General features: G+C 44.2%; 1 long non-coding RNA gene across 3 annotated transcripts; it reads right to left on the bottom strand.

Moving 5' to 3' along the window:
- Positions 1–13,772: 13,772 nt before the first annotated feature.
- Positions 13,773–22,648, bottom strand: LOC118211790. 3 transcript variants are annotated; one of them, XR_004762089.1, is made up of 5 exons: positions 22,547–22,636; positions 22,383–22,463; positions 22,020–22,079; positions 17,372–17,463; positions 13,773–14,172 (listed from the first exon to the last, which is right to left on the bottom strand). It is a non-coding gene; the product is annotated as an uncharacterized LOC118211790 (long non-coding RNA). The 3 variants fall into 3 exon arrangements; XR_004762087.1 differs by having other exon boundaries at positions 22,383–22,648; XR_004762088.1 differs by having other exon boundaries at positions 17,376–17,463; positions 22,383–22,648.
- Positions 22,649–24,308: the final 1,660 nt, after the last annotated feature.

Below are 24,308 nucleotides of genomic sequence, written 5' to 3'. Positions count from 1 at the left end.
TGCATGTGTGTGTGTCCGTTTGTGTGTGTATCCATGTGTGAATATGAGGGTGCATATGTGTTGTGATTGATCACTTCAATTACTTTCCCTGAGAGCTTTCTGTATGTACACAAAGAATTCTGAAATGGTTTATTTGGAAGAAAAACATAATGATAATTGTGTCCTCAGAGGTCGAGGACTGCAGAAGCTCAGTGCGCCCTTAGGGTGAAAATGAAGCTTTTTTTTCTCCCCTCTCTCTTCTAAGGATAAGATGGAATAACAGACAGTACCGTGGAGTGAACATAACATACAGTACGCGGAATACAAGCTGTCCTGAAGATGCATCCTACGTTTGGCACAATGGGGTTTTCTGTCATGCACATTTCTCAGCTTTGTCCACTGTATTCGGTGGGAGCTAGAGAAGGCATTTGCCAAAAATAAAAAATAAAAAAAACACTGAAAAAAGACTAGGGAAAAGAAGAGACAACAAATAGCTTCAATCATCAGTTTCAACAAGATTGGTGTTGCATACCTGTAAAAGAGATGGTGAGAGAGAAGTGTGTGTGTGTGTGTGTGCGCGTGTGTGTTTCAGGTGTTGACTCACGACAGAAATAGGAGATTCTCCCTCTCCCGGCAGCACCAATCACTGCCACTGCAAATACAATGGTTTCCATGGCAACCTTGAAAATAGACTCCTGATTCCCACTCAGAACCTGCAAAGGGCAGCATGCTCACCATACTCCCCCCCCCCCCCCCCACAGCCAATAATAACTACCAATAAATGCATAAATACAGGACACAAACATCCCCCCCCCCCCCCCCCCCCCCGAAATAAACACTCACACAGACAGGCACGTGCACTCACCCGCTTGCAGACAGACTCCAGCATCTCCAACTGCACAAAAAAAAAAAACTAACAAAAAAGAAAAGATATTCAAGTCTATTTCTAACCCAAATAAACTGGGACACTCTGTTGTGTGTTATTGCAGATTTTGAAGGATCGCTGTCACAAACAGTCTGCCTTTTTAGATTTTTTCCACTTGGGGTGTGGACCGTCACATGCGAAGTGAACTTTATGTTTATTCATCCCCGTGGACCATGGACCAGTATTATTCTACAGGCAAAGACAGGGGAGTGATGAGGAGTCTTGGGGAATTGTGGGAAGTAGAGATTTAGAGAGGAGAGACTATTTAGCATCTTGCAAGGTTTATTATTAATTTTACCTTCATTTTTGTAATTCTATTTCATTTTCAGCAGTTGGTCGATACACGTCACCGTTGGTTAGGGTCAATCTTACAGTGGGCAGGAAAAGAGGTTTTGCTTAGTTAAACTGCTTATATATTGCACAGGCATTCCCAGCCCTCCTGCTTTTGAAATCAAGCCAATAAAAAAAAAATACGTAGATGAATAATTACTTGTTATGGATATTAATTTTCAGATGACTGAATGATGTCCCTGTACTTTAACCAGGAGCTACCTGGACATATATATCAGGACAATCAGCCTTTGTTAGTCTCCAGCAACAGTGTTCCGAACCAGGTACTTGACATTTATCAGATATTGCAAACTTCGAAACATTTAAAAATTATTTAATCATCATACGAAACAAATTTTGGACATCTACTGGTTTGATAATAAGATCTTCACAGATTTAAATCCTATCACATAAGTTGTAGCGCTACTTTACTCTGAAATTCCATTTGCAGTTGAGGTCTACTTCGCAGTCCTGATTAGACAGTTCTTGTTCTCAAACTCACCAGTAGGTGGAGGTCTCATATCTCACTGGTTCTCGAACCCGAACCAATGCAATTGTGCTTCTATCATAAAAAAGGTTAATAAAGTACAGACACACACGCACAGATTTCACCCATTGTGAATTTGGACTTTTCCTTATGTTTCTCATGGCCAGAGCTGTCAATCTCATACATTTGAAAGGGGATTTAATTTCATGCCTAATTAATGCATACATTTCAGAAAAAATATTTCATGCAATGTAATTGTGGGATTATCAACAATAGCACAACTTGTCTGTATATAAGATTTATATAAGTTTTAATATCCTCTCCCCTATTTTCGAATTGAGCTGAACCCGTCGCCCGTACGTGCACAATGCACACGTACACACACACACACACACACACACACACCACACTCTGCTTTGCTCCTCCCCCATGAACTCTCAAATATTGCGCTACTTTTGCCATTGCAATCTCTGCTACTACACCACATCCATATGCGCAATAATGTTCTGAATGTGGCTAAATTTAAAATATACTGAATAGAAATTACTTAGAATGAAGAACAACTGTCAAAATGCATGGGAACCAATCCAGTCACACTGAAGTCAAAATTTGCCGATAATCTCTTACCAATGACCTCATCTGTAGACTGCGGTCCATTAAAGTAATTCCAGCTTCTGTACATGTGTCATACATACTCACACTTCTAACAGGAAAAAAAAAAACCCACACCATGTAACCAATGTTGCTGGGCAACAGAAATGTCATGTATAAATTCAAATTACATGTACGTGTGCAGGAATATGAATCCAGGAGCCGTCTTAACTCAGCGAAGGACATAGACCTCTCCTCATTATCCTACACTAAACCACGCTGGGTTGTCAGACTTATTCTATGAGCTGGCTTGAAAAAAATCGCAAGGCCTCCGTAGTTTAAAAACAGACAATCGTGGGTTAATTTCACAATAACCTTCTCTGCCTTCATTACATAATTTTATCATCTCATTTTCAATTTCAGTTTTTCCTCAGTGTGGTTGTTCTCAAGACTCACACACAACCGCCCTTGCAAGCCAGTACTTTTCATATAGTATTTCAAGGGAGACCTGGGTTTTGCAAAGTCATAAAAGATATCCGACTTTCCGTAATCAGGTGAAAAAGGGAAAAGGGGCATGGGGGAAGAGGTCAATGTAAACCCGCATGTATTTATATATTCACAGCACGCATGAATACACGGCTAGTTTCTTCACTTCTCGGGATGGGCTTCACATTGTCGGTTTCTCCAGGGGTCACCCCTATTTCACGCTAAACATTTTCGACGCGCTCAGTTCCGTTGTTCATTAGCGACGCCTTAAAACGGCATCGCACAAGAATCGCCGAATGTGTCGTTAAAGCGCTGCTGCTGGCCCGCGGAAAACAGCGCGGGTCAGAAAGCCGCCCGCTGCATGCATGCGTGTCGGGAGGGAGACCGCCACGGAACATGCGCGCGCGGTAAGACGGGACAATGCGGAGCCGCGGAAGCAGCCGCCATTCAGGGCTGCCGGGAAGCCTCGGCCTCCTTTTGTTGGTTGTTGCGTGCGCTGTTGACATGTAAACAGGGGCACGGACGCTTGGGAAAAGTCAATCAGCTTCAGCTTTGCGCCTCTAACCCCCCCCTTCCCCCCCCCCCCCCCCCCGCCCCCCCCTATTTGAAATACAAAATCTAAATACTGAGACTGTGCATTCTCACAGGGTAGCGCTCAAATAAACACGCACAAAAGGCACGCTGACACGCCAGCACTGTCACGTCAAGCGAACGGGCCTGTGTGGGGGGGGGGGGGGGGGCGGTCGGGGCAGCTGAAGGTTGGTAATGACACGACCTTTTGATCCGAACCCTGTTTGAGGCACCCGATTGTCACCACTTTTGCTGCAGTTAATTACCCTAGCGTGCTCCCTCTTGCTCTTCCAGCGCATTCATAATGGCAGTGATGCAAACGGGTCTCGGATTTAGAGGATGTCTGTTGAGCGGTTATTGTTCAAAAAGTCCTGCAGCAACCGAATGGGAAAACGCAACGACCGAGTGTACAGTGTGAACCCATGACTTATTCATTAGAGAGAACCCCGGGGTCTGGAGGAAAAATTTAACTGGAGAGGTTTGAGTGTTGTGTGCGTGTGTGTGAATTTGCACTGACGGAAGGTTGGGTAAACGGGCAAGACTTTTGAAGTGTGTTCAAAGACTTTAAAATCTTGAAAGTCAGTTGCAGTGTCACTGCAGTGATCAGCTGTGGCCAACTACACACGTTTCCTGGGGGTCATATGAAAACATGTATCAACCTTTTCTCCAGTAACGTGAAAGCAAGTGACACCTACAGTACATAACATTTATGAACTTATGGCAAAATGAGTACATATATACAAAATAAACAAACTCTGTATTCATTAGGTACCACCAAAAAGAAAGCAAGATGAACAGTCTCTCGAGCAGTCACATCAAACCTCATAATTTACGGTAGATGGATGCAATGGACACTCCTATACCAGTAAGATGATTCCCCAAAAGTGACAAATTGTCTGTGCACACACTGGTGAAGTTTCTTCATGGAAAGTATTAATACTCACCGGAAATGTCAGCTGTCTGTTTGTCTACCCATGAACAGCGCTGCAATGCATGATGAGCATGAACCTTTGAGGAATGGCTGTCTTTGGCAAATGGATGATATTAGATTAGATTACATTATTTGTTATTGTTTTGGTTCCAATTTAAGAGAACAACCAGCAGGGGGCAGTGTTTGACAGCTTCAGTTTTCCCTTCTTACTGTTGCCATGATAAGGATGTTGTCCCAGGTACAGGTGTGATCATATGATGCTAAAGTCACTTTTGTTCTTGACCTCAAATCAGTCCAAATTGTGGTATTAAAAAAATGCAATTTATGCAATGGAAATCTTAAGCTTTCCCCTAAAATGAGTGTGCCATGTTTTTAAATACATCTTAAAGGCTCCTCTAATTTTGTAGGTGTGGGTGCATGGGCAGGTGGATGTGCCCCCCCCGCCCCCCCCCCCCCCCCCCCCCCCCCCCCGGGTTAATAACAGGAATATCATTTGGAAAGTACTCATCCCAGGCAAATCATATTCACACGCACATTGTTGTCTATTTTAAAGGCTGGATATTTACAGCTAGAAGGCCTCGATGATGCAGAATCAGTGGATAAACTGGAACCTCCAGCCATCTGTTAATTATCAGAACAGCTGCACCGCGCAGCCACCCTGCGTAACAGAAACCCCCCAGAGCGAGCCACGCAACCCGCAGAAACCACACCGCCCCACAACCGACTGGATCGCCAGGGACATCAGCGGCGTCGCTGCCATGGAAACACGATCGGGCGTAAAATCAAGCAGGTGCTAAGAGTTGTAAAAAAAGATAACGGATTGCGTGTCGCAATTAAAGAACAATTAAGGACGAACCCCAATTTAATCAAGGCAAATTTCTGACGGACATGATGCGGTCGGCCATTTTTGTTTGTGTCAATGGTGACCGATAAACCAAACGCCCGAGGTGACATATCGTGTTACCCTAACTGAGGTATTGGAACTGAAATGCCATTTATCATCATGTGCGTTTCAATAATGCAGAGGAAAATGCAAATATGTAGATTTGCGCATAGAGACATACATGGCTCTGTTATAAATGGAATTTCAGTTGTTGCCTAGCAGTTTCCCCTGGAAGGCAAAGAGAAACTGCCCCAGACACATTTTTTAAATTTACTGCCTCCCCCCATCTCACCCCTGCCTCTGCTAAAATACAAAATGAATTTTAAGTAAACAGCGCTCCTCAGGGGGGAGATGACAATGTGCCCGAGCCCCCGAAGGCTCAGATATCATTTGGAGTTATTTTGAGATACACTGTAAAAAAAAGAAATAATAAAATAAAAAAATAGGCCCGGGGAACCGGATGAATGTGAGTCACACTTCAGCGAAGCTCTTCAGATAAGGTGCTTTTTCAGATGTGCAACCCTGGGAAGGAGGTGTGAGACTTTAACTCTGTCTTTACAGAACCCTGGGACTGAGTATTTACTGATGAGTACCCTGCACAGTAGTGAATGCGTTAATTCAGGCAGACTGTGTACTCCCAATCTAGGATCGCTCGCATCACATGTATCCTTCTATCTTGATCCTCTATACCAGTTTCATGTTACACCTGGGGACCCAATCAACAACCTTACAAGTTACAAGCCCAGTTCTATTGCCATGATGCTATACTGCCACCCAATGTCACTCCTGTACATGGATTCAAAATTATTAGGAAATAAGGAGATTAACACTCTCTCTCTCTCTCTCTCTCTCTCTCGCTCTCTCGCAAACAATCGTTCCTCTGTTGCGAGTGCCACTCACAACGCAGCAAGCGTATGTGTTCATTACATGTGTTGATGATGTGACAATGTGACTGTAATGACATGCATGCATGCACGCACACACACATACCATTCCACAGCATGCCAGAGGCACTCTGTTTGATATGTTTTGCAAATTAAGTCGTTAGTCTGTCATATATGCAGTCACACACACCAGGACATATTTGATTATTTTACAAATATGGGCGACTTGTAGCTGTGCATTGACATGTGTGCATGCAAGCACGTAATGTGCACAACGTATGGGGTGCAATATGTGGGGTATTTTGAATATTGACTCTACAGCACTACATAGTCAAGGAGCAATGCATTTTGTTCAAGTAAATAAATATTTGATCATATATTTCTAAATGTAGGGTAGTTTAACAACAATTCAATTATTATCAAGTTCATATATTATATATTATTAATGATTAATAATACGAAAGTGTTTAACGAAATTGTTATTATTTTCATGTATTCAATCACCACAAAAATAAAACAGGAATAAAGAAAATGAATACAATTTCACTGTGTAGCTTATGACTGAAAATATTCTAGTTATTTTTAATGGCATAAGTTCCTTATACTGCAGAGCAAATTCAGTGACTTACCCTTTCGAATATTCTGTGAGCCATACGTGTAACGTTATCCCCAGGAGTTTGTCAGCTGGGATTTGAAACAGCATCTCCTGTTGACTTCAGGATGTCAAGGGGACAGCAAGTAACATTAATCCATTTGGCTTATTAATTTATTAATTAATACATTTCTACATGTACTACGTATTAATATAATGTGTTTACATCTCTTTTTTTAAAACTTTGTTGGATTCAGAATTCAATCACTCTCTCTAGTGAATGGGACAGCTTTGGGTAGTCAAATTTATTTGCTATAATACATTATTGCTTATCTTAAACAGTGTGTAAGGTAGTTGTAACAAAATGAAAAATTGAGAAAGACATAAAAATATAAGTAGTAGTTAAAAAGGGATTAAGTTTTGTCCTTGTACAGGTCATTGCTCGTATTCCAACAGGTAGACATAAAGAGAACATTATGCTCCATTGATCTGAGAGATTGCTGTAAGATCAGAGGGAAAAAAGTTGGATGTATTACACAGTCCCTTTTTCCATTGCTGGAAGCTGGAATTTGAGAACAGAAGTCAAAGAAACAAGATCAGATAAGGAAAGGATTACAGCAGACATACTGTGCGTGTGTTTTCTGAAGAAGCTGAAGGATTTGTAGAAACAAGGCATAGCACATTGAGCTGGAACACACGGTATGTGCAGGCGAGTGCATGCCCCATTGAGAGAAAGACAGCTCTGTCAAGCCAGTATGGACACCTAGTCATATTCAGCTAATGTCATGGGCCACACCCAGAATGTTAAGGCTCTGAGATGCTGTTTTTCCACTGCATTTAGATTCAGGATGCAAAGGGAGATCATCAAGACAGGAAAATCCTTGGAGAAATCCCGCGGGAACTTTCCCTGGGGACTTCATTATATGGGAGTTCCTGGTCACACTTCATCAGGAAACAACAGATTCAATCAGGATGCCACCTATCGATACACAACGTGTTCACACACACAACCACACAGTTGCACACTCTCTCTTTCTCATGCATACACTGGCTCACCCTTGCTGTATCTAAATGGTAAATGGACTGCATTTATATAGCGCTTTTATCCAAAGCGCTTTACAATTGATGCCTCTCATTTGCCAGAGCAGTTAGGGGTTAGGTGTCTTGCTCAAGGACACTTCGACACGCCCAGGGCGGGGTTTGAACCGGCAACTCTCCGACTGCCAGCCAATCGGTCTTACCTCCTGAGCTATGTCGCCCCACCTGAAGTTTCATTAGTCATAAGTCATTAGTCATAAGTCATCTAGTCATAAGCTCACTTTACATCTTTAAATGTCAAGACGTCAAATTCTGGTCACATGATCAGTCTAGCTGACCGTCCACCTAATTCACTTGTCATTGTTTCTGCTTCAAACAGAAAAATGCGCTGGAATTTACTGAAAAATCCCAACAAAAACTTCTTTACACACGGTGCGCCGATAAAACACCCCAAGTTTGGCAGTTCCCCAATTTCTCAGCACTGTCAAAGCGCACACCCTTATTAAAAAATCTGGGGCGCTGAAGTCCCAAAGGGCCCTGAATCATACTTGATGGCTCATGAAGTGAAAACCATCAGGCATCAGGCATCAGGCATATCCCCCCCTAATGAAACCTCAGGCCGATTGCCAAAAGGGCATGCGCACTCAGAAAGGCCGGCAAACAGGAAGTGGACTCTCCTTATTCTTCTCATCCACTGCAAGGAAGGGAACAGCTCTCTGAGGTGACATGGAAAGTGAACTTCGGAGAGGCAGTGGGGACACTCTTGAGCATTTGCATGCTAAACCTGTCCCTGTTTCCCTCAGCGCCCTGCCTGCACTTCATCTGTCACAGCTTGGGTACATGCTGGCATAGCCGAGGGTTGTTGGCTTGAGGAGGAAGCCGGTGATCGTCAGTGAACCCCCTCCTGCCGGATGGGGGGAGAGACAGAGACATTAAGCAGCAGTGCACAGCCACTGAAGGGCACCAGAGGTAACTTAATGTGGAAAAGGAATTACCCACCCATTTCCTGTCTGTCTGAGGCACCCCTGATACCAGAGAGGAGAGAGTGCCATGCGGGGACAGGAGATGGAAGAGGGACTATGTGGCCCACAATGCTAATGACCTATGTTCTACTGTCTTTTCTCTTCCCAGGGTTACAACCTACACCCCCCCCCCCCCCCAAAAAAAAAATGCTTGAATGTTTAGTGAGTCATGTGGGGGTTGGGGGGTGGGGTGGGGAAGGGGGTTCTCCCCACCCTGGCAGCATTTCAGTGGCTGTTATAGGGGGATTCATGGACTCATGATCTAAAGCAACAAAATGCATTACAAGGAATTCCAATGCAGATTTTTCTGCAACTTTATGCCTGCAGAGATTGTATGCATGTATATTATAGTAACCAATTATTCCATTAAAAAATTATGTTTAATCTTATTTCTGGTTGGAACTATGATACAATGCAACTTCAGCTGTGCTCAAAGAAAAGAAGCAATGGCATGATATAAAAACTGATATTTAGGATTATAATCATGAATAAGCACAACAAAACATATGTTCAAATGCACAGCCTAATGTTTCTGTACAAGCTGCTTTGGAGTCACTTGAAGTATATTTTCTTGCTTTAGAAAACAAACCACTGAATACCTCCAAATAGTAGCTATTGTACAGTTGGCTAGTTTTCAGAAACTTCTGTAATTATCTAAAATATTCCTTACGGTACATAAAACACAGCTGGGGCAAACTATAAACATATACTAAAATTGAATAATATCAAAAAATTTAGAGAACGATCCCTTCAAAAAAAAAAAAAAAAAAAAACACTGGACAGTGAGAGGAACTTTTCATAGACAAATCACCAAACTGTTCATGAAAATTCATATATTAAGTGCATTAATTATGAATTTATATTCACCAACACTTGGAAAGAGCAAGCAAAAGCAACCTAAAAGGAATAATCATGCAGTGCCACCTGGTGGAGGTCGATTGTAATTAAAACATTCCATGACACTGGTGCACAACAGAGGCCTCTAAAAACCAATAAAGTGCAACATAAAAAATATAAGTTCCATAATTATATTACCCACTGATCTATTATTAACTTCAAATTTTCATGTAGATGTGTTCAGTTATAAAAACAGTATGCATTTGTTTTTGTTTTTAATTGTGTTTTAAACAAAACAAATGCAAAAAAAAAACACTAATACCATTCTTATTTTATGCGAAACATAATAGTTTTCATCCCAAGATTATTTAAGATATTTATTACTCTACTGTATTTGTTTGTTAATCAACTGACCACACAAAGTAATGGCAAAAACATTACACGGACCCCGAACACGGTAACATTTCCACAGCGGATTTGACAACGACACTATGTTCGCGATTCAGTGCGGACGTTTGGAACATCTGCTACGCTGATGAGCCACCATGTGCAAAATGGCCGCCGTGCATCCCTCAGGGCTGCTGCAGTGTGTGAACCGGCCTCCCTGTCCGGTCACTGCCGATTTCAACTGACACTGTCACAGAGCCAGGGCCTGCGGGAACTATCCAAGTCCCTGTCATCCTCTTTTGCTTTCATTACATTACATTACATTACATCACTGGCATTTAGCAGATGCGCTCATCCAGTCCTACACATCTACATAGGCATTTATATTGTATTATGTATGCAGCTGAATATATACTGAGGCAAATTTAAATTAAATACTGTGTTTATCTGACTCAAGGGTACAACAGCAGTGACCTACTATAGTATAGAACCTGCAACCTTTAGGTCACAAGCCCAGTTCAAAATCATAAATCTCTACCTTAAATAAATGTGTGTTGTTTCACAGCACAGATTAGGATCGTGCAGCAGGAGGGGAGGCTCTGGAACAGAGCGTTTCTGCTCAAAGTGTTGCTATCAGTGGGGCACAGAGCTGCAGCCTGTGGTGGGGGGGGGTGGGGGGGTCCGAGGGGGGGGGGGGGGTTTGCTGGTGGGGTTATTGATCCAACCCTGCGGTTCCAACAACCTCACAGAGCTGCTCAAGGAATTACTCAGGGGGTCGATGCGTGTCACCCAAGAAAGGGCACACAGCTCCGATCAATAATTTTTTTACAATGTCACCGAACACAGGGCGGCCTTGCTGGACATTCAGTCAATAACAAGGAAAAGCTTTAAGGGGAGGGGACTATCATCGACAGACTAGAATAAAGGGAGCTTGGGCTCCTTGAAATTAGATTAGCCTGATGTTTTGGACGGGGCCAAACATTGCTATTGTAATGAGAGCAATGGACACTGATATATTTTAAGGGAAGAAGATCCTTTTCAATTTAAAATTCACAAGTGCATTAACAGACACATTTGTGCACAAATCAAATACCATAAATGATCCCGCATGGACAGGAAGCCATTTCTCAACAATGAAGCACCCTGATGCACAAAACATAAGCAAATTAGAGGTCATTAGCCCAATCAGTCCTGATCTTTGGAAACGTACCGCTTCACCAGGGTATTCATTCATGTCAATCAGAGACAAGGCACGCCTTTCAATGCCTGACCTTAAACATACTTTCCAGTATGCCATACTGAATACTTGAATTTCATACAGACGTATTCAGAGTAGATGCCACAGTTGACAAATGGAATCTAAATGCATCAATTAATATGAATGTGTGAGCGATTGCAATCATACCTGGTTAATGGGATGATACTAAGATGGGCGGATATTGATTTGTCTATATAATGTAATGTAATCATGAGTTTAATGCTTCCTCAGATGCTCGCAGATTAGGCCCCCGAGGTTTGCCTCCAGACCATAATATCCATTGCGATAATTATCTGCATTACGATCAAGGAGCTGAACATCTCGTTGTGTTGTTTCTCAGTGTTCTCTTTGCTAGCAGTTCTGTTGGAATGAATTGTGATTTAATTGCAGGGGGGAGTTTTTTTCTCTCATATGATGTAATCACTGCCGGTTGATTCTCACGTAACCAATGCCTAACAGGCGTGAAACTGGTGTGCAGCTCACGGAAAGAAACTTCATTAGCTTGCTGTATCTGAGCAGCTCTGCTCCTTTGCTGACACAGCACTGAGGATCCAGATCACTGGTTTGCTATTCCAAAGACCGTCAGACCGACAAATATAGCCTTTCCAGTCCAGTGACGGACCTGATGACCGTGTCCGGCGACGGCCATGCACTAAACCACGGTAATATACTGTATCTGCAAAGGCTATAAGCCATCTAATGCAGCGGCCGATTGGCCTGCTCAGTCAGTGTGCAGTCAGGGTACCTCATTACATAAGGGCCATGTGGGCATCAGGAAATGCTCCTTCCTCTGGTCTGTGCATTACAGTATCATAAACGACTCATTCCGTCACCATACATACAGTTTGGGGGACTGGTTGAAGATCACACACAGACAGTAACAAAGTTCGGCTCAGAGGGTTCTGAGTGGGAAATCTGTAGACGTCCTGATCCATGGCATTTCAGACAAGTGCGATTTTATTAGGTAATCTAGATCAGAATAAATCAGCAGTTTGAGATTCAGAAGGGCTTGCTTACAATGGTTACAATATACTCCTCAGTGAACACAAAAATACATACATCTTTCTCTTTTAATTTATCTTTCGATAAAATGGGATTGGGAATATTATGGAAAATAAATAATCAGAATCATAATACTGTCAATCTGCCAGTTATCATTGAACACTTAGATGCAATTGGATGATTAAATGAACATAGAGCTTTCTGGAAAATTCCATTTGAAAATGCAATCCAGGGAAAGGAGCTGAACCAGATGACCTCACCACAAAATCCCCCCCCCCCCCCCCACCTCAAGACTAGGCTAAGCAAAACCAATCAAATGCATCCCTGGATTTTCCCAGTTTCTTATGTATTGCCTAGGGTCCTTTTTAAATATAAGCTTTGGGGGGCAACTTGAAAAATCATTTTAAAAAATCATTGTTTCAAGGTTTCAAATTAGTGGCTTCTTCCGATTAGATCTTTTCAGCCCAGAAAACTGAAGCCTTCGAAATACAGCTCTAAAGCTAAAAATGGCTGTCATCTTCCCAACATACACAGCTCCAGACACACAGCTTCCCAAATCTACAACTCTAACTGAATATCCTCACAACCCTGTGGAAATAAATGACATAATAATGACCTAAGGTGCTATATAAATAAAGCTTATTATTATAATTGCAAATAACCTCAGACCAGCTCCGAGTTCTCTTAACAAGGTTACGTAGCCCCTGCATCCAGACATCTCTCCAGCCTTTACCCAAGCAGAGGATCAGCACGCCTGTGTTCGCAATTCCCTCTTCACGAATGTGAACTGAGCAGGCGACATTTCATCAAGACTCAACTGGCTGAGACAAAGATTAGCAAAGCGCCACCATAAATGTACTTAACATAATGAAAAGCTTGTATTTGATGCGTTGCCATTTTTAGAAAATCATCTGCCGGCTAAAAATGTAGCTCATTCAAAATCAAGAAGATAATTAAGTACTGACACTTTACATTTTTCCATTAACATTTTAACCCGTTTTTTATTTTTTTTTATTTTATTTTTTATAGAATCAGAGGCTAATTCAGGGAACCCACACTCAGTTATACTTTTATCATGATTGATCTCATATATCCCTTTCTATATTCAGGTAACATAAAGAAAACACTGTTCAGTATATACATTCAGGACATAAAGCATCATATTACCCATATTACCAGTGAGAGCAAAGATGTGCTTGAGAGTGGAACAGAACTGTAGAGTTAAAATTGGCACCATAAATATAAAAGGAGTGTTCGATGGAATGTGTGCCAAGGCGAAAGTGCACATTGTTCCAATCAGCCATTGCTGCATCACTACCTTTAATGTAGGATTCAGGGATGGGATCAGAAAAAAAAAAAACATCTTTTGGCATAAATGTATTTTTTTCTCTCTAAATGAAAAACGCTGTTCTTTCCTGCAGCTTCCATGGTTGAAATAAAAACATTAAAAAAAAAAAAAAAAAAAAAGCTTTCCGGCTTTATGGCCCTGTGTGAGTAATGAATCTCATCTTCCTGCTGCGTTAGCGTTCAGCTCCAGAGAATGGACTCGTCTCGCCATGATTTGAGTGCGCACTGTTTGAGTTATCCACCACAGTGAGTCACGCAGGAAGGGGTCACACTTGTTTTATTTAGATTTTTACTGAAACTGGCTCTGAATGAGATGATGTCACCATTTATTTTTTTGGTTCCACCGAAGACTTTCATGCACTTTAGATAGAAACATTTTTTTTTCCCCACTTTGAATTGTTCAGATGCCCATTATTGTCACAGACTGTCACCGTAATTTCACTGGAAACAAAGCAGATTCTATGCGGTACACAAAGCACTGTTCCAGAAGAGTCTGAAAAGTATTTTACATTTACATGTTCGATTCACTTTCCAAATTGGCCTTTCCCTCATATGCAAATTCCCCATTTCACCATCAGAGGACACTGTCCGCTCTGTATCAGCTAATTTCTTGTTTCATTAACCTGTGGACAGAAACGGAATCATTTTATTTACTACAAACACAACTGATATATAAACAACAAATTATTGGTCAGTTTGTTTGCTTGTGACAACCAGGACAGCAGCCAGGACCCCACCCTGTAATCCACAGTACGTAAGAACGTCAACGCTGACGCCTGAATGCGGAAGCAAGCGCGAGGCGCGCGTGAAACAGCCTCATGGAAACCTCCCAGTGGTGCGCTGGACTCCAGCTGCCGGATTACATCACTATTTTTACCACGCATCGTCATGGCGCAAACGAGGGAAACCGCAAATCCCCCCCCCCCCCCCCCCCCTGAGAGCCGCGCCGCTGGGACGGCAAACGCAGGACTCTGACGGCACTCGGGCGGAATGAGGGCGCTACCCCTCCGAGCGGATTTACGCAGCGGTTCGAGTAAACATCTTTCGCGCCCGCTGGTGCGCCAGGGTACCGGCCAGGCCCCCCCGCCCCCCGGCTAGAGAGAGAGGAGAGCGGACAATCCGGCGGGACGGCCGGCGAAGGCCGAGACAACCGCAGGAACGCGTTTCGGAGAAACCCGGGCGGGTGACGGGCGAATCGATCCCCGCAGACACCTGTCCTCTCGGCGGATTTGCGCCCGCGTCGCGTCAGCGCTGCACGCGCCCGGCCCTGACCTTCGGGTACGAGCGTGACTGGCACTCGAGCGGCCGCTTAGCGCACAGGGGACTGGAACTGGAGGGGAAAACGCCCACAGGAACAAAGCGAGTTAGCGACACGCACGCATGTGACCAAAATGGGGTTTGGGGGATGGGGGGGTGGGGGGTGGGGGGGGGGGGGGGGGGGGGGGGGTGCCGTTTGCTCGCTCCTGTCAAGCGGCCGCCTGGCTTGAGTCGCAGCAGGTGTTTGTGACAGTGGTGGGTGCACTGTGGGCTTCCTAAAGACACAACCCCCCCCCCCACCCCGCCCCGTACACTGCAATCCCTGCCTGTCCTTCCCACAGGTTTACAAAGCACAATTAGCCTACTATTAATCAAGACCAATTACAGTTATTAGTGCTGTCAGCCATGGCAGCTTCTGGGAAACAGCAGCTGCAGCTGGGAGGATTCCATTGGCTCTGTTGTTTTTTTTTGGAGGGGGGGAAGGGGGGGGGGTAAGCCAACACTGAGCGATCTTTCTTTTTTCATCTCAGTGGAAGGCAACAGAAAAAGGTAACAAATGTTTTTCAAACAGGTTAATGAAGCTCCTGAAGCTCCTGGCAACCATTTGACGTATTTCCCGGCCTATTGTGTGGGAATCAATTAATAAATGAAGCCTGCCAAAATCGTGAGAGCCGTTCCAGCACACTTAGAGTCTGGCTGGGTGAGATTCTATGAATAAAAAGCAGATAAGCTTTTTTTCTGCAAGAAATTAAAACTTTGAGAGAACATTTTCTTGGACAAAACATTAATTGGCCTTCAAACAACTTTTCTCAAGTGCCGTAAATCGAAGGCTTTCCCCTGCAGCTCATTTAAAAGCATTCAACGAAAATGTAAAATTAATTTCAGGCTCCAAAAGTGAATGCGCATGCCAAAACTATAATTGTCTAGGTAAACTGGTGATTTCACTGAGCTACTCGAGGGATTTCATAGGGCTGGAACCACTGAACGAGACAGACATTCACAGGATAGCAGATGCTGGATCCCCTGCTCCTAGTGCTATAGAGCCCAGGAGCAGATGCTGGATCCCCTGCTCCTGGTGCTGTAGAGCCCAGGAGCAGATGCTGGATCCCCTGCTCCTGGTGCTGTAGAGCCCAGGAGCAGATGCTGGATCCCCTGCTCCTGGTGCTATAGAGCCCAGGAGCAGATGCTGGATCCCCTGCTCCTGGTGCTATAGAGCCCAGGAGCAGATGCTGGATCCCCTGCTCCTGGTGCTATAGAGCCCAGGAGCAGATGCTGGATCCCCTGCTCCTGGTGCTATAGAGCCCTAGGAGCAGATGCTGGAACCCCTGCTCCTGGTGTTATAGAGCCCAGGAGCAGATGCTGGATCCCCTGCTCCTGGTGCTATAGAGCCCAGGAGCAGGTGCTAGATCCCCTGCTCCTGGTGCTATAGAGCCCAGGAGCAGATGCTGGATCCCCTGCTCCTGGTGCTATAGAGCCCAGGAGCAGATGGTGGATCCCCTGCTCCTGGTGCTATAGAGCCCAGGAGCAGATGCTGGATCCCCTGCTCTTGGTGCTATAGAGCCCAGGAGCAGATGCTGGATCCCCTGCTCCTGGTGCTATAGAGCCCTAGGAGCAGATGCTGGATCCCCTGCTCCTGGTGCTATAGAGCCCAGGAGCAGATGCTGGATCCCCTGCTCCTGGTGCTACAGAGCCCAGAGCCCGTTATGGATGTAGCGAGCCGACGGTCTTCTTCACCCTACGGACGGCGAAGCATCACTCACATACCTAATTAGCACATTTGAATTCCTACCACTTACTGCAAATTGCCAGAGCAAATGTGAATCAATGCTTTTGTTCTTGCCCGGAAGAAAGGATTTACTAGCATTAGTGTTGTCGGGTAGGAATTAGCTTCATCTTCATCACGAGCGCGCTCTCTCTTTCTCTGTCTCTGTCTCTTTCTCTCTCTCTCTCTCTTTTTCTCTTTCAGGTTGCAGCGAGGCACACAGTGTCATCGCAAATAGTTTATTGCTATCAAAACAACGACTAGTGTTATGTTCCTCCCCACCGGGAGGGGGGGGGAACCCATGACGCCAAGCAATATAACATATTAATCTGCGCCAGGTGACATGACTTTGTGCACTGAAATGATGCCAAATTTGTATTTTTGGTCCCCTTATCTCTCTAACATGTGACAACCAAATGAGGTCCTTGAAAATGCGGCACTCAAATCACATGGATACATTTATAAATAATGAAACAGGCATTAAAGAAATATGTTTAGGGAGTGTGGAGGGGTGGATGGCGTTCTATATTGAGAAAGAGTACAAGGCATTCCATTCATTCAGCCTGTTCATGTTGCTAAGGGATGAGAGTGAAGTGGGGTGGGGTGGGGCAGGGTGGGCAGGGATGGAACAACATTAAAAAAAAAAATTTAAACCAACATTTTTGAACTGAACTATATATATAAATGCAAGCATTGCACTTTTTCTTCACAGGCTCAAGTAAGTTAGGTTTAGTGGTGGCTGAGATCGCCAAACTGTGTTTTGGAATTTAAAAAAAATGAATAAAATTCTTGCTTTTACTTACTTACTGTCAGTCAAAGTTAAGGACTGTTAGGGAATGCTGACCGAATCCCAGCTCATCTCCTGGTCCCTGTTAGCACTGGCATGGTGAGGATTCTGACAGAGAGAGAGAGAGAGAAAAAATAAAACAGAATTCAGCACAAAGAAACAGCTGGCATGATGCAACAAGCAGCAGCCGGACTGCACTTGCGCCTCTTTCATTCTCTGTGGAAACACTGCAAGCTGTCTAAATCCTGAATGAGCGTCAACTAAACAGATAATAATATAAAAGACCCAACAAAAGAGGACATGGCTCTAGATGAACGCCTCACAATATCATTTATAATTTAAAAAAAACAAACAAACAAAAAAAAAAGACATTCCAGCCATGCGTCTAGGAAATGTGTTTGATCCAGACAAATTATCACAAAAAGAATTTTGGTTTGGATGCATTCCAAATGTATGCATCCCATCACAATAAAACGCAGGCTCTATACACCTCAAAATAACACGCATGTGTTCCACAGTGAATGATCAACGATTTGATTGGATGTGCCACATGTGCAGAATAATAAATCTGACGCCACCACGGAAACCCTGAGGAAGCGTCACAATAATGTTCACTTTCCACATTTAGCGGCATTTATCTTAATTTCATCTTCCCACGGAAATGCGCCCCTGAACTCCCTCACCCCCCGCCCCGCCCCCACCGATCCGAGATTTCTCCTCCTCCCTCCCTCCCTTTTGTGCACCTTATTTGAAAATACAATTCAATTTATGCTTTCTTTGTCTCTTTAATTTCTGTTGTTTTTTTTAAGGACATCAGAATGCTCAAGCAATTTTTTTTTTCACTGCAGAACAGAGTGGGGAGTAAAAAAAAAACAGCAGAGGACAGCGCCGTGAGTCAGGAGCGACGCACGGCTCGTAAACAGACGTGATCGAGAGGCTCAGGGTAAAATCCGCACTGCTGCTCTGCTGCTCTGCTGCTCCGCTGCTCTGCTGCTCCGCTGCGGCAGAGGACCTGAAGGCCTCGGGGGGGGCGGGTGGGGGGGGGGCGGATTGAGTGGAGGAGGGGGGGTTGGCTCTTTTCATGTCAGTGAGGACATTTCCCTTTTACACCGCATGCTGATGCAGCAGTTTCCAGATTCATTCCGAGCTCCCACAATCCTCTTCGGCCCAAGCTCGCGCTCGCGCTCGCGCTCGCCCCGCGTCTTCCTCCATTTAACAGCTCCGCGGCGGAGCTAGACCTCCCCTTCAGACCAGGACAGCGGAGCGGAGAGGACAGCGCTCATGAATTAAACAGCAGCCTGGCTTGCTATTCTTACCCTGCCGCTAAAAATAGTCACAGAGGGCCTTATTCATTGAGGACAGATACTACATTATGCCCACCGACTGTTACTTACCCTCAGCACTCAAACCGTTTCGCGGTTTTAGGGTTTCGTTTGATTGGACGAGCCGTACCTTTCTGTCACCGACACCACGCACTGTAACCTCACACCTACGAGGACTATGGTGAGCTATGAATAGGGACACATTTTTATTCCTTTCACCTCAGGGGACACCTGAGAGGAAAGGAAAATACTCAGAAACACTCAGGAAGCCTACAGCCTGGCGGAAAAAGTCATGGCTTCTTCAACTTGTCTATGCTGGACGGTCAAAATATGGCCTAACTATATGTCTTTCTGTGTTGGATAATATAATATAATATAATTCATCCATCCATCCATTATCTATACCCGCTTATCCTGGGCAGGTCGCGGGGGGTGCTGGAGCCTATCCCAGCATGCATTGGGCGAGAGGTTGCCAATCTATCACAGGGCATATAATATAATATAATATAATATAATATAATATAATATAATATAATATAATATAATATAATATAATATAATATAATATAATATAATATAATATAATACAGGGTCTTGTCCACTTCGAGATTGCTCCACTGCTGTTATTTCATTGGCTCTCCCTTCATTGACCCCTGCATGAGACACCCAGCACACATTCGCTGGCGTGAAGCCTGTGACAGGTTCTCTCACCCTGTCAGTCCTGCAGCGCTGCCTCACGGTCACAGACGAGGGCAAGGTAAAATATATTAAAATAAATGAAATAAACACCGGCGTTCGCTGAAAACGCAAATACGAATACAGATTGGTGTCAAAAGCGTCCCTCCTCCGTCTCCACTTCCTGTGGAAACACAGGAAGTGTCTGATTAATGACGGTGGAAATGCGATGTGAGTGTGAAGCGGCTGCCTGGCTCTGGAGTCAGTGGCGGGGAGAGAAGGATGGAGCTCATCTCTTCCCACACGAACGGAACGGAGGGAAGGCAAAGGGGTGGGAGGGGGGTGTGTGTAGGGGGGGAGGGGTGGGTGGGGGAGGCACAGAGAGTCAGCGGTAGGAATGATTGAATGATGAACTCCATCCCACATCCCACAGGCAAATGGCTGCATTGTAGGGACTGTGCAGGACGCCCAAATCGATCCTGAGGAGAAACAAAATGGAGTGCTGGGCTGCTTAATGGAGTTATTAGAACCTTTTAAAAGGCTTCAGGGGGAGGGGGGGGGGGGGGGGGGGGTTATGGTGCTAGCTGTACTCTGACTGACTCCTACCTACCCCCACCCCCCCCACCCCCACCCCCCCACTCCAATCTTTTGTCCTGTTTTCTCTTCACTCTTATCTGGTCAGAATTGGTCATTTAAATCCCCCTCCATATGCTTCATATATCTTTTTAATCCTAAATAGTTTTAGCTTACAAAAAACTGTTATCATGAAAATAATGGAGAACAGACATCCCATAAAAATAAATGATCTTATATGACACAAGAAAAAATGCTGTAAATGTCAGTTATAAATAGCAAACAAAGTACAAAATTATTTTACGGAAATTAAATAGCAGGTCTTGCCATTAACTGAGATTTTAAAAAACAAACAACATATGTTTTGCTTACCATAGTCACAATCATTTTCGTCTAATTTCGTCTGATTCTGTCCTAATTAAGACTATTTGTGATTGGCGTTTCATTGTTTTTCTGTAATTACTTGGATTTCAAATTTTTTCGTATGCATTATATGCATTGTGACTGCTCAGTCTCGCAATGGTAGCAGCTAACAGGAACAAACTGCATTGTAGTAAAGTGGTCTAGCAAGGTCTGCAGGTCACCTAGACCGATAATTGCCTGTTTCAACTGCGACACACTGCCCATTTTGGGACAGTCTGCGATTTAAAAAGCGAGCAGGCTAAGCCTATTAACGTGGCGTGTGTGTGTGTGAATGTGTGTGTGTGTGTGTGTGTGTGTGTGTGTGTGTGTGTGTCTCTCTGCAGCGAGGCGCTTTGATCTTCCGTCAAGGTGTTCTGAATGCGGCGCACTCGTCCGCCCGCCCGGCGGGACCATCACGCTCCATTATTCCCCATTACCGCCAGCGAGGCGCTCCGCCGCGGAGCGAGAAGGGGCGGAGTCACTCATCTCCGCACTGACATTATCGTGGCTGCTGCCTGGGAGGGAGGGAGTGGGTGCCGGGGGGGGGGGGGGGGCGGGGGGGGGCGGGGGCCGGGGGGGAACCACAGCCCCACACAGCCCAATTCCCCAGAGTGGGTGGGTGTGTGGGAGGGGGTTTTAGAGAGAGAGAGACAGAGCTCTGGGGCTGAGCCTCGGGCCCCCCCCTCGCCCCCCCCCCCCCCCCCACACTGCGCAGTGCAGTCAGGAGCGTGGGCCTAAAGCACTCAGGGGACTCCTGCGCCAAAGCTCTCCCTGCGGAGACGGACCTCATCATACCAGGGCATGGGAACAGAGGAGCCAGAATCGCTGCAGTAGTGGGGGGAGGGGGGATCCAAGCGCGAGACAGAATCATGGTCAGGAGGGCTTGGGAGTTGCCAGACTGGTGGGGGTAGGGGGGTGGGGGGGGGGGGGCATGGTGGCGTTCAGATGACATAAGTCAATCAGAAATATAACAAAATATACCATAGCATATAATATATTTTATATCAGCACTAAATGGAGACACGTGTTGACATTACAAACAATCGCCTATAAATATCCTAAAAGACCCTCAATTGAATTTCTGGGCCTCAAACCGAAGCTGAACAGAAGATGGCTACTCTATGGCACCCCTGTCCATTTACATTCGCCTTAACAGCTCACAGTCAGGTTTGACTGACCCCTCGTGCCTTCCCAAAACTGAAGAACCTGCGGAATCCTGATTGATTGTATTTCCCCAGGAGCCAATCAGACGCACGAGTGGTATCAGACTATCGCTTTTGTCCACCAGTCAGCTCCACACTGTATTATATGGAGATGCACAATGCTTTGGGAAGTGGCCCTCAGATTGTTTAAAGCCACCAACTGAGCAACCTAAATAATGCATTAAAATGTAAGCACTGGCATTTTAAAGTTTGCCTTGGTTAATGCGTGCGGAACAAGCGAACGCTGTTTAAAATGTTTAAGCCTGTTTAAATAATGAAGCGGCACTCATGCAATATGAAAACTGGAAAATCCCTTCCATTACTGCCACAGAGACAGACGGTAAATGCCGGAAGGTCTGTGTGCACTTTTCAGAAAGAAAAAAAAAACGCACAGCGGACTTTAGAGCCACCAAGGTAAACAAGAGACCGTTAACGGTCACCAGGCAACGCTATCACCGCCATTCCCGAAAGCAGAAGCAAATGTACTCACATGAGCGCAGAGATCACCTTCTGCCGAGACCCATACGTGTCCTGACCACAAAGGACAACACTGCAAATAATTAGAGGCGCTTTAAAACACACCGCTTGTCACATGCATTACAGAATTTAAAAGAATAATTCAAATCTTAAATCTGATTTGTGTGCACAACTAAATGTACAATTCGCTGAAGCCTCAGTGTTTCTGTTCAATTGGAAATTCATTCGTTTAAAATGCGTTTTTAATAAATGTTATGTCACATACTGCAAACACAAAACAGTGTTATTCAAGTTTTAGCATTTATATTAGAATTAATCTTTTTTTCAGTTTTTCAAATGGATATGCAGTGGCAATAGGCAACTGACTTTCACAGACCTGTGCAGCGGCCATCAGGCAATGTTTGTGAGGGCTTTGACTCTAACATGACTCAGCACTGATCCAAACCTCCATTCCATACTGGAAAAAGTAGAAAATAAATTGATTCAAATACAAAGTAAACCAGATATTAGACATCTGTCTCCTTCTCTCGCTCTCCGTACCAGGCACAGGCTGTTTATCTAGTCAGTACAGTACACAGCCTTCCATTTCAGCTCTGTTTGAATTTTGTTCTCTCCAGATTCAGAAGCCAGTTTATTGACAGAGCAAATCAAGAGTGCCGAAGAACAACATGCTGGTTGTTGGGCGTGTTGTTTTCATCCGGTTAATTGTTTGCTGCAATATCAGCCAATACGATAAAAGCCAGAAGTAAAGTATAAATTTCAGAATACAGAAATATAAAGCAAAATTCAGCCATCCACAGTTACATAGGTATATACTATTTACTATTGTCTTATTCATGTGTGAATATGTACATCATTTAAAACAAAATGTATGTACTGCATAAATATATACCATACAAATACATAATTTATTAGCCACATTACTCCACATTTAGTTAAAAAAATATTACTTTTTACTAAGTCTCTGTATGTAGGATTTTAACTGTGTTTTATATACTGTATCACCATCCTGTCCGCTGCTGTGAGTAGTGATGGAATAGCCCCTCTAGATGCACACATGTACAAACAGCCCTGTCTCTCTGTTCCCTCTACCTGAAAGCACAGTAACTTCGAAGAGAGACCTTGGCTTCCATGACAACCAGACTCATGGTCAAATCAAACTGTCCCTCGTTCTGAGAGCATTAGTAACAGTCTGTCTGTCACAAATCTGTCTAACGTGGGTTTAAACTTCCCCACTTTCCACAGAAACCTCCATTTCCTCATCACATATCAGTGGTCCTACACCAGAACTCGACAATGCAAAATGCCGTTGCTTTGTTTCCGAATCCCCACCAACCCAGGATATAAGTCAAAATGAATGGATGGGTTTTCCCCCTCTTTTGTGTTTGAAACCATGAGTATAACACACGTATTAGATTTGGGGTGTGCCACCCCAGGACTTTACACCTTTTCTTCCATTCCCCTTAAAGAGTTACTGGCTTTCTCCCTCCCAAACCCCTGCAGAAAACAGCGAGAAATGCTAAGGCGCTACTAATGTAAGCCATCTCAACCACTTCTGTGGCCAAGGTGACCTTGGCTCATTACTGCCATCTTGACATGCGATTAACTCTCATCTTGAGGAGCACAGCGACTCCTCAAATCAACTTAAGGGCCCTGCAAGAAAAACAGAAAAGGAAATACTAATCATCTGAAAGATCCTGAAGCTCTTTTTGGCAGTTGAGGAGGGAATGTAGAAGGGTAGTAGTGTTCTTCAGTGAATAAGTGTACTAAGCAGTAAGAGCGTGGCTCTCCTTCCAATTACAGCCCCTAATTTTGAAAATTTAATTCAAACTGGCAAAATGCGGACCATGTCCTGTCTTCTTCTGACTGTCGCTCGATTCTCTGACCCCTGTGTAGGAATTAGCACAGGGGCAGAAGTCAGTTAAGAACATTCTAATCATAGATTTGAGATCTTGGACCTTAAAGGGTTAAGCGCCTTAAAATTACGTAGGAAACATTGTTTGTTCGTAAAAATGTTTTTACCATGAATAATATTGAAAGCTAAAAATGTTCTTTCGTCTGGCTTCCATACAATTTTCATAAATTTTTAGCTTTTTGCTTTGTACCTCATTTTGAAAATACATGTTTCTTCTTCAGTGCTGATGTTCCCACACTCAGAAACAACTGAGATATCTGTAGCCGGAAAGAAACACACCAAATCGATTGCAGAGCGACAGCCAATATTGCGAAAGACTGGATCTGAGAAATTACATTTGCTTCTGCAGCAAATGATGCATAGGAAGACACAAACACTTGCAGGGTA

This window comes from Anguilla anguilla, chromosome 13, assembly GCF_013347855.1.
Source record: "Anguilla anguilla isolate fAngAng1 chromosome 13, fAngAng1.pri, whole genome shotgun sequence".
Taxonomy (NCBI): domain Eukaryota; kingdom Metazoa; phylum Chordata; class Actinopteri; order Anguilliformes; family Anguillidae; genus Anguilla; species Anguilla anguilla.
The sequence above is the reverse complement of the archived record's forward strand: the minus strand, read 5'-3'. Positions and strand labels throughout refer to the sequence as shown.